The following is a 15,946-nucleotide window of genomic DNA, read 5'->3' as shown; positions in this document are numbered from 1 at the left end:
TTGGCATCCCAAAACACCGTTGCCATCAGTTTGCTGGCAGAAAAATCTTGCGAGGCTTTTCTTGGTTTGGTAGGCGAATTTGAATGTGCCCACATCTTTGATTGTTCTTTTGTCTCAGGGTTCACGTACTTAATCCAGGTTTCGTCACCGGTCAGGATTCTGTTTAACAATGGTTCTCCTTCGTCCTCATAACGTGACAGAAAGTCTAATGCAGAGGCCATTCTTTGAGTTTTGTGGTGGTTGGTAAGAAGTTTGGGCACCCATCATGCACAGAACTTACGGTAACCCAATCTTGCTGTCACTATCTCGTACAAGAGAGTCTTAGAAATCTGTGGAAAACCAGTAGACAACTCCGACATTGAGAAACGTCGATTTTCACGAACTTTTGCATCAACTGTCTGAACGAGTTCGTCAGTCACCAATGATGGTCTACCACTCCTCTCTTCATCATGAACGTTTTCTCGTCCACTTTTAAATAAACGTACCCATTCACGGACAACTCCTTCACTCATAACTCTTGGTCCGTACATGGCACAAAGCTCACGATGAATAGCTGCTGCAGAATATCCTTTGGCTGTAAAAAACCTTATGACAGCACGCACTTCACATCTGGCGGGGTTTTCTATTGCAGCACACATTTCAAACTGCCACAAAAACTAAACTAGCGCAGGTACGACGTTCATTCGACCACGGCTTGATGCCGACTGACCTGTTGAGTGCGTGAACGCACAGATGGCGTCGCTACTCCCCCCACAACCCGCACTGTGACCAATCGGAGGTTACTTTCTGAACCGCCCTCGTATTAACATCTCAGACAAGTGACTTAACTAGGCGCATGCCAATAAAAATAATAAAATTTACCTTACAATACATGGGTATGAACTGCGCTGCACCAGCGACAGACTACAACTGCACAGAGGCAGCGAGCGACTGCAACTACTGCCGGGACTGCTCTGACCTGCGACTCTATTGCAGCAAAGATATTTTCTGTCGCAGGCAGCGCGTGACCAACACATCGAAATTACATTTGCTCCAGCAGGGTGGTGAACCCCTACAATTTGTATGTGATCAATGTAATAAATTAAGCAAGTTCAAAAATGTTCAAATGTATGTGGAATCTTATGGGACTTAACTGTTAAGGTCATCAGTCCCTAAGCTTACACACTACTTAACCTAAATTATCCTAAGGTCAAACACACACACCAATGCCCGAGGGAGGACTCGAACTTCCGCTGGGACCAGCAGCATTAAGCAAGTAATGCACGGTAAACAAATAAATAACGTCTTTATGTTGTGTAAGTAAGGCTTTTGTATGTTATCTATTAAAACTACTTAAAAGATAAAGTATGTTTCATCTTACATCGCATTGTACTTAATCCTGACTACTACCCGATAATAGGAACCCGAATTTAAAAACAATGAAATGCTCATAAATACACAATTTGTGACCAAAATAATATCACCAATGAAAACCTTGGTAAGATATATTTTATTGGGATGCTTGTGGCATGTGAAAGTGTATTATATTTTAACATAGCGTGAAATAAAGCACGTGAAATATAAACATAAAGAAAAACATCATGCCGGCCGCGGTGGTCTAGCGATTCTAGGCGCTCAGTCCGGAGCCGCGCGACTGCTACGGTCGCAGGATCGAATCCTGCCTCGGGCATGGATGTGTGTGATGTCCTTAGGTTAGTTAGGTTTAAGTAGTTCTAAGTTCTAGGGGACTGATGACCATAGAAGTCAAGTCCCATAGTGCTCAGAGCCATTTGAACCATTTTGAAAAACATCCGATAATCGGGCACTCTCCCCTACCACTGTATGGTAGGCAACTTTCAGAAGTGGTAGCATGGACTGAAACAAGAAGAAACTCTCGTAAACAGGGGCTCTAAAATGCATGCCTTAAGAACTATGAGCACTCGTTCAGTGAAGGAGTGTGTTTCACACTAGCGAAGATGAACAAGTGCTCATAGCTATTAAGGCATGCATTTTAGAGCCCATGCTGGCTTGACAGTTTTTCTTGTTTTGGTCCGTACTACCTTCTTCTGTAGTGGTCAATCCAAGGATTGGTTTGCAACAGCTACAGTGGCAGCTTGTCTCCATTCTGTGCGTCTTTCAGCTTTTCTCTTCATTTCTTTATAGGTGTTACATCCCACATCTTTCACGATTTGATCCATGTACCACAGTCGTGGTCTTTCTCTTGGTCTTTTTCCCTCGACATATCCCTCTATGACTGTGTTCAGGACTCCTTTATATTTTAATAGATGGCCTGTAAATTGCACTCTCCTTTTAACAGTGAAACTCCAGAAGCTTCTCTTCTCACCTGCTCTTCGTTTGTGACCTTGTCGATACATTTTATTTTGAGCATGCGTCTATAGCACCACATTTCACAAGAATGTAACTTCTGGTCTTCCTCTGTCCCGAGGGTCCATCTTTCACACCCATAGCATGCCACACTCCACACATATGATTTCAAAAATATTTTCCTGACTTCAAGGCTGATGCTCTTAGATGTTAAGATGTTTTTCTTCTTGTTAAAAACAGCCTTTGCTTGAGCAATTCTACTTCTCACTTCTGCCTTGCTGCTTCCATCCATGGTAATATTACTGCTCAGATAAGTAAATTTATCAACTTGTTCAAGCAATTCATTGCCTACATGAACTTGGACTTCCACTTGATCTTTTTGTCGCATTCCATTACTTTTGTTTTTGCTTTATTAATTCTCATATTATATTCTTCCCCCATTCAGTAGGACTACAAGATCTTCTTCACTTTCAGGCAGGACAGCTATATCATCGGCATATCTTGCCATATCTATTCGTTGGCCATGAATTACTACACATGTCTGTGAATTCAAAAATCAAATGACTCTGAGCACTATGGGACTTAACGTCTTAGGTCATCAGTACCCTAGAACTTAGAACTACTTAAACCTAACTAACCTAAGGACATTACACAGATCCATGCCCGAGGCAGGATTCGAACCTGCGACCGTAGCAGTCGCGCGATTCCGGACTGAAGCGACTAGAACCGCTTGGCCACCGCGGCCGGCTGTCTGTGAATGTTCCCTTACTTTTTTACTACCTACCGCCTCTGAAAGATGCATACCCTACATTCTTAGCAACAATTGTACTGGTACAAGTATTCCACTGTCAGTCACTTTCGCTTGTAACTTTCGACTCGTTCGCTTCCGAAGGAGGGACCCTTACGCGAAATTGATACATTTAACCCTCTCTCTCTTTCTCGGAAATATGTAACATCGTCTCACATTCATCTTGTATATGTGTACACTTACAGGTGCTGGAGCGTATAACTTTGACTTTCTGTAGCGTCGCTGGATGTCGTTACCGGACGTGGACTGCAATTCAGAATACACTGTTGTTATTGTTGTCTTCAGTCCTGAGACTGGTTTGATGCAGCTCTCCATGCTACCCTATCCTGTGCAAGTTTCTTCATCTCCCAGTACTTACTGCAACCAACATTCTTCTGAATCTGCTTAGTGTATTCATCTCTTGGTCTCCCTCTACGATTTTTACCCTCCACGCTGCCCTCCAATGCTAAATTTGTGATCCCTTGATGCTTCAGAACATATCCTACCAACCGGTCCCTTCTTCTTGTCAAGTTGTGCCACAAACTCCTCTTCTCCCCAATTCTATTCAATGCCTCCTCATTAGTTATGTGATCTACCCATCTAATCTTTAGCATTCTTCTGTAGCACCACATTTCGAAAGCTTCTATTCTCTTCTTGTCTAAACTATTTATCGTCCACGTTTCACTTCCATACATGGCTACACTCCATACAAATACTTTCAGAAACGACTTTCTGACACTTAAATCTATACTCGATGTTAACAAATTTCCCTTCTTCAGAAACGCTTTCCTTGCCATTGCCCGTCTACATTTTATATCCTCTCTACTTCGACCATCATCAGTTATTTCGCTCCCCAAATAACAAAACTCCTTTACTACTTTAAGTGCCTCATTTCCTAATCTAATTCCCTCACCATCACCCGACTTAATTCGACTACATTCCATTATCCTCATTTTGCTTTTGTTGATGTTCATCTTATATCCTCCTTTCAAGACACTGTCAATTCCGTTCAACTGCTCTTCCAAGTCCTTTGCTGTGTCTGACAGAATTACAATGTCTTCAGCGAACCTCAACGTTTTTATTTCTTCTCCATTTACTTTAATACCTACTCCGAATTTTTCTTTTGTTTCCTTTACTGCTTGCTCAATATACAGATTGAATAACATCGGGGACAGGCTACAACCCTGTCTCACTCCCTTCCCAACCACTGCTTCCCTTTCATGCCCCTCGACTCTTATAACTGCCATCTGGTGTCTGTACAAATTGTAAATAGGCTTTCGCTCCCTGTCTTTTACCCCTGCCACCTTCAAAATTTGAAAGAGAGTATTTCATTCAAAATTGTCAAAAGCTTTCTCTAAGTCTACAAATGCTAGAAATGTAGGTTTGTCTTTCCTTAATCTATTTTCTAAGATAAGTCGTAGGGTCAGTATTACATCACGTGTTCCAACATTTCTACGGAATCCAAACTGATCTTCGCCGAGGTCGGCTTCTACCTGTTTTTCCATTCGTCTGTAAAGAATTCGCGTTAGTATTTTGCAGCTGTGACTTATTAAACTGATAGTTCGGTAATTTTCACAACTGTCAACACCTGCTTTCTTTGGGATTGGAATTATTATATTCTTCTTGAAGTCTGAGGGTATTTCGCCTGTCTCATACATCTTGCTCACCAGATGGTAGAGTTTTGTCAGGACTGGCTCTCCCAAGGCTGTTAATAGTTCCAATGGAATGTTGTCTACTCCCGGGGCCTTGTTTCGACTCAGGTCTTTCAGTGCTCTGTCAAACTCTTCACGCAGTATCGTGTCTCCAATTTCATCTTCAAAATACACTACTGGTCATTAAAATTGCTACACCAAGCCGAAATGGAGATGATAAACGGGTATTCTTTGTACAAATATATTATACTAGAACTGACATGTGATTACATTTTCGCTCAATTTGGGTGCATAGATCCTGAGAAATCAGAACCCAGAACAACCACCTCTGCCTGTAATGACGGCCTTGATAAGCCTGGGCATTGAGTCAAACAGTACTTGGATGGCATGTACAGGTACAGCTGCCCATGCAGCTTCAGCACGATACCACAGTTCATCAAGAGTAGTGACTGGTGTATTATGACGAGCCAGTTGCTCGGCCACCATTGACCAGACGTTTTCAATTGGTGAGAGATATGGAGAATGTGGTGGCCAGGGCAGCAGTTTAACATTTTTTGTATCCAGAAAGGCCCGTACAGGACTTGCAACATGCGGTCGTGCGTTATCTTTCTGAAATGTAGGGTTTCGCAGGGATCGAAAGAAGGGCAGAGCCACGGGCCGTAACACATCTGAAATAAAACGTCCACTGTTCAATGCAAACTAGAGGTTACCGAAACATGTAACCAGTCGCACCCCAGACCATCACGCCGTGTGATACGCCATTATGGCGATGACGAATACACGCTTCCAATGTGCCTTCAGCGCGATGTCGCCAAACACGAATGCGACCATCATGATGCTGTAAACAGAACCTGGATTCATCCGAAGAAATGACGTTTTGCCATTCGTGCACCCAGGTTCGTCGTTGAGTACACCATCGCACGCGCTCCTGTCTGTGATGCAGCGTCAAGGGTAACCGCAGACATGGTCTGCTAGCTGACAGTCCATGTTCCAGCAACCGTCGTCGAACTGTTCGTGCAGACGGTTGTTGTCTTGCAAATGTCCCCATCTGTTGACTCAGGGATCGAGACGTTGCTGCACGATCCGTTACTGCCGTGCGGATAAGATGCCTGTCATCTCGACTGCTAGTGATACGAGGCCATTGGGATGTAGCACGGCGTTCCGTATTACCCTCTTGCACCCACCGATTCCATATTCTGCTAACAGTCATTGGATGTCGACCAACGCGAGCAGCAATGTCGCGATACGATAAACAGCAATCGCGACAGGCTACAATCTGACCTTTATCAAAGTCGGGAACGTGATGGTACGTATTTCTCCTCCTTACACGAGGCATCACAACAACGTTTCACCAGGCAACACCGGTCAACTGGTATTTGTGTATGAGAAATTGGTTGGAAACTTTCCTCATGTCAGGACGTTGTAGGTGTCGCCACCGGCGCGAACCTTGTGTGAATGGTCTGAAAAGCTAATCATTTGCATATCACAGCATCTTCTTCCTGTCGGTTAAATTTCGCATCTGTAGCACGTCATCTTCGTGGTGTAGCAATTTTAACGGCCAGCAGTGTATGTAGTCACTTCACTTTATAAGTCCTAGAAATTTGTAACGGGAATTTACGAACACCTTATATGTGTTATTGTTTGTTATCATCTCGAAAAGTTCTTGAACGATTTACCTCACAGTTTTATACGATATTCTAATGTACATTCCTACGGTTTGGAAAGAAATGTACGCGATCTCCTATCCCCTCCATCATCGTTACCGGAACTTGCGACTGTTTTGCAGGAGGAATGGTTTAAGATTCCCTTGAAAACCGTAGAGGACCTGTATTTATCCATTTCGGCACGATTGGAAGCTGTTTGGAATGCCAACGGGTTGCGTAAGCCTTATTAAGCACGGTAACGTCTTTTTGGTGTTTCCGTATTTTTGTCCACCCTATATAAATGAAAATACTGTGTTTAAATCGAAGGATGCTACTGACTCAGCACAAATTAGCATAACGCAGACGGCTACAGAATTATATTTGGAACTTACCATGTGCTGAAACGAAGCTAAAGGGCGCATTGGAAATTTTAGATCTCTACAACATATCAAAGTGGCGCAAAGACTACCGAGTTGCTAAATGTTCAGAGTTGTATAACTTCGCGCTGAAAAAAAAAAAAAAAAAAAAAAAAAGGTCTCTGATGATACGATACGAAAGAAATCTTTCAACCCATATGTGGAGATATGAAAGATATGAAACGAAATCGTCATATAGACTCAACTGTAATTAAACCAGGGGGCAGGCTTAGGTTGTTTGGTAACATACTGAGGAAATACAGTCAGTCTACAAACCTCCAATCCACTCCAGAATACTGCGCAAGTATTGAGCGTCTAGAAAGAGCGATGGCATTTATGCCAACGGCTTTGTTTGACTCATAGGAAAGTGTCACGGAAATATAGAGATAAACTATCCAGCGAAAGCCTAATTACAAAATTTCGAGAACCCGTACTAAGCGAAGAGTGTAGGAATGTTCTATAGCGTCTTGTGTATCGCTATTATAGGGACAGGGAAGGCCATAGTGGGCTAATCACGGCGCACACAGAGACAGTTCTCCCAATACTCCATTCGCGAATGGAATCCGGAAAATCTGTACCACTTACTGCAAAGGCAAGTACCCGGTAAGATGCACTGCACTGTGATTGCCGATTATGGATGTAAATGTAGAAACCAGCGGTGGCCATCCGTACAGACACCAGTCTGGACAACAGCATAGGTAGAAACAGTTGAATTTCCGTTCTTCCCCAATCGATTCCTCATTCGTGTGCGCCTGGACCCGCTCCTATTCACTGTGTAGTACACCTGGCAAGTATAGTGTAATCACCCAGTTTACATGGGGCTCCCAAAACCGGATTTAGTAAACCGATTTCCCAATACCGCTTCTGGGTGGTCATATAAACACTTCAAAATCGGTTCTAGAAATCTGCCTCTATTTGCTGGTTTTCCAATTCCGCAATCGATTTTCGTTCCCATGTAAACGCAACGGATTTTGAAACGTGCCTGGGCTGTCAGGTTTCGTCTCGTTTTTAAAAATTATCAGCTAATGTAGATGGAGTGGCTTTCTGTACAGTGAAGGATAAGTAGAAATATTAGGCTGAAGTTGTTTACACCTCGTCTAACTGGAGAGAAATAGCGATTGTACTGACTAAATCAGAAACTGTAACAGCTGTTTCCCAGGCGCCATATTTAATTGGTCTAGCAAATCCGCTTCAGACCTTAGTATGTAAACACGACAAAGAAAAACGGTTTCCAAAATTCGGTTTTCGTCTTTTCGAAGACGTGTCGCATATAAATGTAACGAAAGCGTTATGTGTATGGAAAGATTGCAGACAGAATTCGCGAGTGGGACTTCTGGTCGTAAGCTTTCTATGTAATTTATCTGTATATGAAATACCGAATATTTTTTCAAAAACTTTCTCCTCGTGTAAACAGGTTCTTAAGATGAGGAGCAATACCGACCTTTGGTTGGCCCTGTATTGCGCTTGTTAACAGTGCCATGAAATAAAAATTTAATCATGCTGAAATGCTGAATTTGAAATAATCAAAATGAAACTAATAGCGATTGTACTGACTAAATCAGAAACTGTAACAGCTGTTTCCCAGGCGCCATATTTAATTGGTCTAGCAAATCCGCTTCAGACCTTAGTATGTAAACACGACAAAGAAAAACGGTTTCCAAAATTCGGTTTTCGTCTTTTCGAAGACGTGTCGCATATAAATGTAACGAAAGCGTTATGTGTATGGAAAGATTGCAGACAGAATTCGCGAGTGGGACTTCTGGTTGTAAGCTTTCTATGTAATTTATCTGTATATGAAATACCGAATATTTTTTCAAAAACTTTCTCCTCGTGTAAACAGGTTCTTAAGATGAGGAGCAATACCGACCTTTGGTTGGCCCTGTATTGCGCTTGTTAACAGTGCCATGAAATAAAAATTTAATCATGCTGAAATGCTGAATTTGAAATAATCAAAATGAAACTAATAGCGATTGTACTGACTAAATCAGAAACTGTAACAGCTGTTTCCCAGGCGCCATATTTAATTGGTCTAGCAAATCCGCTTCAGACCTTAGCATGTAAACACGACAAAGAAAAACGGTTTCCAAAATTCGGTTTTCGTCTTTTCGAAGACGTGTCGCATATAAATGTAACGAAAGCGTTATGTGTATGGAAAGATTGCAGACAGAATTCGCGAGTGGGACTTCTGGTTGTAAGCTTTCTATGTAATTTATCTGTATATGAAATACCGAATATTTTTTCAAAAACTTTCTCCTCGTGTAAACAGGTTCTTAAGATGAGGAGCAATACCGACCTTTGGTTGGCCCTGTATTGCGCTTGTTAACAGTGCCATGAAATAAAAATTTAATCTTACTGAAATGCTGAATTTGAAATAATCAAAATGAAACTAATTAAATCCCAAGAGAAACTGACTGTATACTCAGTGAAAACTATTTAACTGAAACTCAGTTTTGAAGTACGTTATGAAAGTTACGTAACATGAAGTGCAATGAGTGACTTCAAATATCCACAAAATACTGCTCAACTCGGAAGAAAATAATTGTTTAAGATTACCTACACTGTTCGCTGTAAATTAATCTGCTTACGTAGCACAACACTCGAAAATTCTGACTACGCACTGTTTCCTCACAAGTATGCAAAGTGAGATCTGCCCTGAAAGAAAAATAACTTACCTCTTGCTCAGCAGGCTATATTGTGTTTGGTGTACTAACGTTCTCGAAAACGAACTGAAATCAGCAAATCCAGCAGCTAAAAAGATAAGGTATTCATTACTAAATTTTTCTTTGCTGGTAGAAACAATATGTGGTTGCGTGTGGCGTAAAGCACCAAGCACACGCGACAAAACTTTACCAAGAATGAAGGAGTAGTGATTTACTTTAAAGATAAGAGTGCTTGGTAAATTAAACTCTGGTTATTGTCAAAGAAGGCTGTACAATATAACCGTCTGACAATTAAGAAATTCACTCATTGCAAATATTACACACATTTAAACAAATCCCGTTATTTATGACATAATGAAAACAAGGATCACGTTAACACTGATCATAAACGTTAATAGTTATCTAAGGGAGAAAGATTTCCTTCAATTAATAGTTCTGACAAACCAACATTTCATTCTTGCGCCATCTTTACCTTGAAATATTGCTCCAAAAATCTTCTCCATCCATACAGCCAAGAAAATATCTTTACAAACAAAATATAATCTCCATAATAAAGTATTACAGATATTTTTCTCCCAGATTCACAAATATCAGATAAAATTCTATAAAACTCAGTGGCTAGCTACTATGCCTCTAATAACAATGCCCTAGCGCTGCACAACTGATTGGTGATCAAGCGCATTACAGATTACGTTGAAAAGAATGTGAGGATCTTGCCCAGTACTTGAGCAGCGCGCTTATGCATCTTTGTCCCAGTACAGTAAGTATAAAATATTTACTATGGCAGCCGGCCGGTGTGGCCGAGCGTTTCTAGGCGCTACAGTCTGGAAACGCGCGACCACTACGGTCGCAGGTTCGAATCCTGGCTCGGGCATGGATGTGTGTGATGCCCTTAGGTTAGTTAGGTTTAAGTAGTTCTAAGTTCTAGGGGACTGATGATCTCAGCAGTTAAGTCCCATAGTGCTCAGAGCTATTTGAACCATTTACAATGGCAGAAAACATACGAAAAATTTACGGAATTTCTCCAGTGACTGCTGCAGCTGTCGCACTATTTTTCATCACAATCGTCTTCAATGACCGTCTCTCGCAATAACTCAACACACTATTTCGTCCGTGTTGCTGCTTAGCCGATAGTGTTATGCCGCTTTCCCTAAATACAGTATACACTGAGGTGTCAAACGTCATGGGATAGCAATATGCAAATTTTACAGATGGCGATCGTATTAGGTACACGACGTATAAAAAGGTAGTGCATTGGCAGAACTGTCATTTGTACTCACAATCAGGTGAAAACGTTTCCGACGTGACTAGGACCGCAGGACCGCACCACGGAAATTAACAGACACTGAACGCTGAGTTGGAGCTAGACACTTGGGACCTTCCAATTCGAAAATCGTTAGGGAATTCAATATTCCGAGATCCACAGTGCCAAGACTGTGCCGAGAATAACAACTTTCAGGCGTTACTTCTCAATACGGGCGGGGCAACGGCCTTGCCGCAGTGGATACACCGGTTCCCGTGAGATCACCGAAGTTAAGCGCTGTCGGACGTGTTCGGCACTTGGATGGGTGACCATCCAGGCCGCCATGCGCTGTTGCCATTTTTCGGGGTGCACTCAGCCTCGTGATGTCAATTGAGGAGCTACTCGACCGAGTAGTAGCGGCTTCGGTCAAGAATACCATCATAAAAACCGGGAGAGCGGTATGCTGACCCCACGCCCCTCCTATCCGCATCCTCCGCTGAGGATGACACGGCGGTCGGATGGTCGCAGTAGGCCACTCGTGGCCTGAAGACAGAGTGCTTTTTACCTCTCACCACTGGCAGAGCAGTAGCCGACGGCCTTCACTTAACTATCGAGAGCAGTAGCGTTTACGTTGTCAGAGCTAATAGACAGGCAATACTGCGTGAAATAAACACAAAAATCAATGCGAGGCGTACGACGAAAGTATCCGTAAGGACAGTGCGGTGAAATTTGGCGTTAATGGGGTATGGCAGCAGATGACCGACGCGAGTAGCTTTGCTAACAGCAAGACATCGCCTCCAGCGCCTCTTCTGGACTCTTGAAAACGTCAGTTGGGCCCTAGACCCCTGACAGTCGTGGCCTTGTCAGATGAGTTCCGATTTCGATTGGTACGAGCTGTTTCTAGGGTTAGAGTGTGGCGCAGACCTCACGAAGCCACGGACCCAAACTGTCATCAAGGCTCTGTGCAATCTGGTGGTGGCCCCATAATGCTGTGGACGGTGTTTCTATGGAACGGATTGGGTCCTCTGGTCCAACTGAACGGATAATTGACTGGACATGGTTATGTTTGGCTACTTGGGGACCATTTGCATTCATTGTCACTGTTGTTCGAGACTAGACTGGCTCAAAAAATGGTTCAAATGGCTCTGAGCACTATGGGACTTAACTTCTGAGGTCACCAGTCCCCTAGAACTTAGAACTACTTAAACCTAACTAACCTAAGGGCATCACACACATCCATGCCCGAGGCAGGATTCGAACCTGCGACCGTAGCGGTCGCGCGGTTCCAGACTGAAGTGCCTAGAACCGCTCGGCCACAATGGCCGGCAACTAGACTGGAGAAAATTCTAGACAGTTCCAGAGAATCATTTGGCCATCCAGATCGCCCGACATGAATCATATCGAACATTTATGGGACATGATGGAGAGGTCAGTTCGTGCACAAAATCCTGCACTGGCAGTACTTTCGCAATTATGGATAGCTATAGAGGCACCATCGCTCAGATTTCTACAGTGGCTTCCAACGGTTTGTTGAGTCCACGTCACGTCGAGTTGCTGCACTGTGCCGAGCAAAAGGAGGTCAGACACGATATTAGAAGATATCCCATGACTTTTGTTACCTCAGTATAATTCCCCGATATGGTGTCTCTTGAAACACCAAACATTTCGGTTACCTTGGTTATGGAAGCACATGTTGATACGTCTTACTTACTGGAATTAAGAGAAACGTGGAATGGAGGACACACCAATATAACATTCTTTTCACACAACCTGTTTATTTAACAATATATATAGCCATATTTTTACAAAATGAATAAATTTGCGAACTTCTTTTGACCTTAAACCTTAAGATGAATAAGCTTTTTCAAAAGAAAGCAAAGCAGCAAACAATATGACAATGATTGCAAGGTGGCCGGACCTGCAGCCCGCCAGATATCGGGTGAAATAGCGGTGTTTACTACCGCGCTGGACACAGTCTGTCTTATTAAATGTCCTTTTGCGACACGTGAAAACTACGTAGGTTGGAACTTAAATAGTGGCAACACTGCTGTGGAGACACTATGCAATGGAATCTACTATTGTCGCTGATAGCACACGTTGTTGACGTACCTACCTTACCTCCGAGCAAATGGACTCGCTCGTCCCACGTCGCCGGCGTGCGCTTAATTGAGGGAAACACAGTCACTCGTGAGCGAGCGGTCTAACTTAACGGTGTCACTATGTTTTCGAAACAGGAACAACGGAGTTGGACCAAGAGTGAGTGTGCCAGAGGTCGTACAGCACGACAGTGTCATCAGGGTCTTCAAGAGGCGTGCGTGGATTCGGCATTGCCGTACAGAACAGTGGCACGTTGGGTAAAAGCCTTCAACGAAGGTTGGCAAACTGTGCCAGATATGCAGCGGGCAGGTCGTCGTAGTGATCGACGACATACGATTGGTGAGCTTGTCCACGAAACCGCATTAGCGAATACGACTATGCTTCGCATCCTGAAGGAATTCCTGGGCATGCAAAAAATTGCATCACGATGGGTTCAGCATGACTTGACGGAAATGCAGGAATGGATGCGGTTCGACGCTGCTCAGACGTACTTGGAGCGCTATGAGCGGGAGGGAGAGGCTTTCTTACGCCGTATCGTAACACTTGATGAGACACTGGCCACATCGTACGAGCCAAGACTGCAACGCCAAGCCAATTAATGGCGTCATTATGGGTCGCCGCGAAAGTCGAAAGTGAGTCAGAGCCCCAGCATGGTGAAAGTTATGGTGATCCTCGTGTACGACTGTGATGGTGTTATCCTAACGCATTACGTTCCTCCACGGCAGTCCGTCAATGCACAGTATTACTGCTCGTTTTTGGAGCATCGCCTGCGACCAGCTTTGCGAAAGAAGCGGCGACACTTTCTGCGCAACAGTCCAATCATTTTGCACGACAATGCGCCGGCGCACACAGCGCAAGCTGTGGCTGCTCTGTTCGGTCGATGGGACTGGGAAGTACTGTACCATCGACCATACTCCCCGGACTTAAGTCCTTGTGACTTTGATTTGATTCCGAAGATGAAGGAACCACTTCGTGGCATTCGCTTCAGAACTGTTCAAGAGATTCGACAGGCAGTAGACCGCTCCATTCGCACCATCAACGAACAAGCTCTGCTAACGGTATACTACGCCGTCCACATCGCTGGCAACGGGTTCTACACAACGCTGGTGACTACTTTGAAGGACAGTAACAGGGCCAAACATGTAACTCTTTTTTATCGATTGTGAATAAATAGTTGCCACTATTTAAGTTCCAACCCTCGTATGTAAGCACCATTGATGACAAGAGTGATTCAGTTACTCAAAACAGATGACGTAACTTTTAAATTGAAAGCCGTATGTCGAAAGCATCAGGGTTAAGATGCGCACCTGTGCTTAAAGGTTAAATAGCTTAGGAAACAATATGACAATGGTAAGGCTTACTTCTCAATTTCAATCACCAACCGAAGTACGACCGGATCCCAAAAAATGGCTCTGAGCACTATGGGACTTAACTTCTGAGGTCATCAGTCCCCTACAACTTGGAACTACTTAAACCTAACTAACCTAAGGACATCACACACATCCATGCCCGAGGCAGGATTCGACTCGATCACAACCCGTCCCTTTTGACAATCTTAGTTTGACTAACGCCCTGGTACAACCAGCTGTTAATATTTTCAGAGTTGAACTGATTGTCAGCTTTTCAGATCGCTCTGAAGGAACGTCTTAAAACATTACTTGCGAACACTTATTACAAGAGAACTCACTCTGCGGAACCACAAGATCCATCTAAAATACACCAATAATGACTAGGTCTTTCAAACACAGTAACGCACAGCTTAGTACAGCAGGTTACTCAGATTATAATTAATGACTGAGAAATGCAAGTACAATCAAAGAATTGAATCGGTTAACATCTAAATCGAACCACAAGGTCCCTCTTTTGTTTAACGGCAACCTGAGCCTTAGCAAAATTGTTCCGGCTATTTTTACGACCAAGAGCTGATTCATTAGGACATTAATCATCGGGTACAAACCAGAAAGGAAAGGCAATACAATAGCTGGACAAATTTTCAAGCGACAACTAGTGTATTAGTACAAAACTACGGCCTACGACCGAAGAGCCGACCGAGTAAAACTGTGAGGGTCGGGTACAAACCAGAAAATAATGAAGAGGGCAGGTAGACAATGACACATATCACCACGAGGATTACAGAATGAAGCAGTTCCACTCAGCGGTTACTGAGTGGTGCCGATGAAAGCCAGGTAGAAGAAGGCAGCCAGGCCATGAGCGGTCGTCTGACACGAATGCTGCCAGCCAGCCGCCTGCTACTTGTAGTCGATGCTGACCCCGGTGAAGTACTCCGGTATCTTCGCCCTGCGCAGGCCCTCCTTGCGCAGCTCGTGGCTTCAGCCGCTCGGACCTCGTGACCACCTCGTCGCGACGTTACCGCCATTCCCCAAACTTGGTGCCTCTCTCGGGCCTGCGAACCCTGTATGTATATATCGCCAAGCAAAGACCTTCTAAGGACACAATCCACAGATACCAACTCTTCCTCATAGGTGTTGAGAATGGCGCCGCAGGATGGATAGGCGATATTACACCCGAGCCAGTGGCGCCAGACGTAGCAGTCTATTAACTAAATGGCGCCACGGCTCATTTGTCATACTAGCACCAACGTTCGTATTCAATTAGCTACGATATAAAGCGGTCACTACTACAGAGAGCGATGTTCTGAACTCAGTTCTCACTTGAAACGTATTCAGGATATTGCACGGGCTCCATTCATGGACCAATACAACAGCGCATTCGACAGGCTTGGCGAGTAACTACATTTATATTCAACCACACATTCCTCGCGGTGTTTCCATATTTTTGTCCAACCCCCGTACCTACATGAGAAATCGCAAAAGAAAAAGCAACAGTGAGAAATGCATGGCTCTCTAAAAATCTAAACTTTATTTACGAAAAGTACACTACTGGCCATTAAAATTGCTACACCACGAAGATGCCGTGCTACAGACGCGAAATTTAACCGACAGGAACAAGATGCTGTGATATGCAAATGATTAGCTTTTCAGACCATTCACACAAGGTTCGCGCCGGTGGCGATACGTACAACGTGCTGACATGAGGAAAGTTTCCAACCGATTTCTCATACACAAACAGCAGTTGACCGGCGTTGCCTGGTGAAACGTTGTTGTGATGCCTCGTATAAGGAGG

General features: G+C 43.7%; 1 pseudogene; it reads left to right on the top strand.

Annotated features, from left to right (window-relative positions):
• Positions 1-10,944: 10,944 nt before the first annotated feature.
• LOC124597641 lies at positions 10,945-11,062 on the top strand (annotated as a pseudogene).
• Positions 11,063-15,946: the final 4,884 nt, after the last annotated feature.

This window comes from Schistocerca americana, chromosome 2 (genome assembly GCF_021461395.2).
Source record: "Schistocerca americana isolate TAMUIC-IGC-003095 chromosome 2, iqSchAmer2.1, whole genome shotgun sequence".
NCBI classification, from domain to species: Eukaryota; Metazoa; Arthropoda; class Insecta; order Orthoptera; family Acrididae; genus Schistocerca; species Schistocerca americana.
The sequence above is the reverse complement of the archived record's forward strand: the minus strand, read 5'-3'. Positions and strand labels throughout refer to the sequence as shown.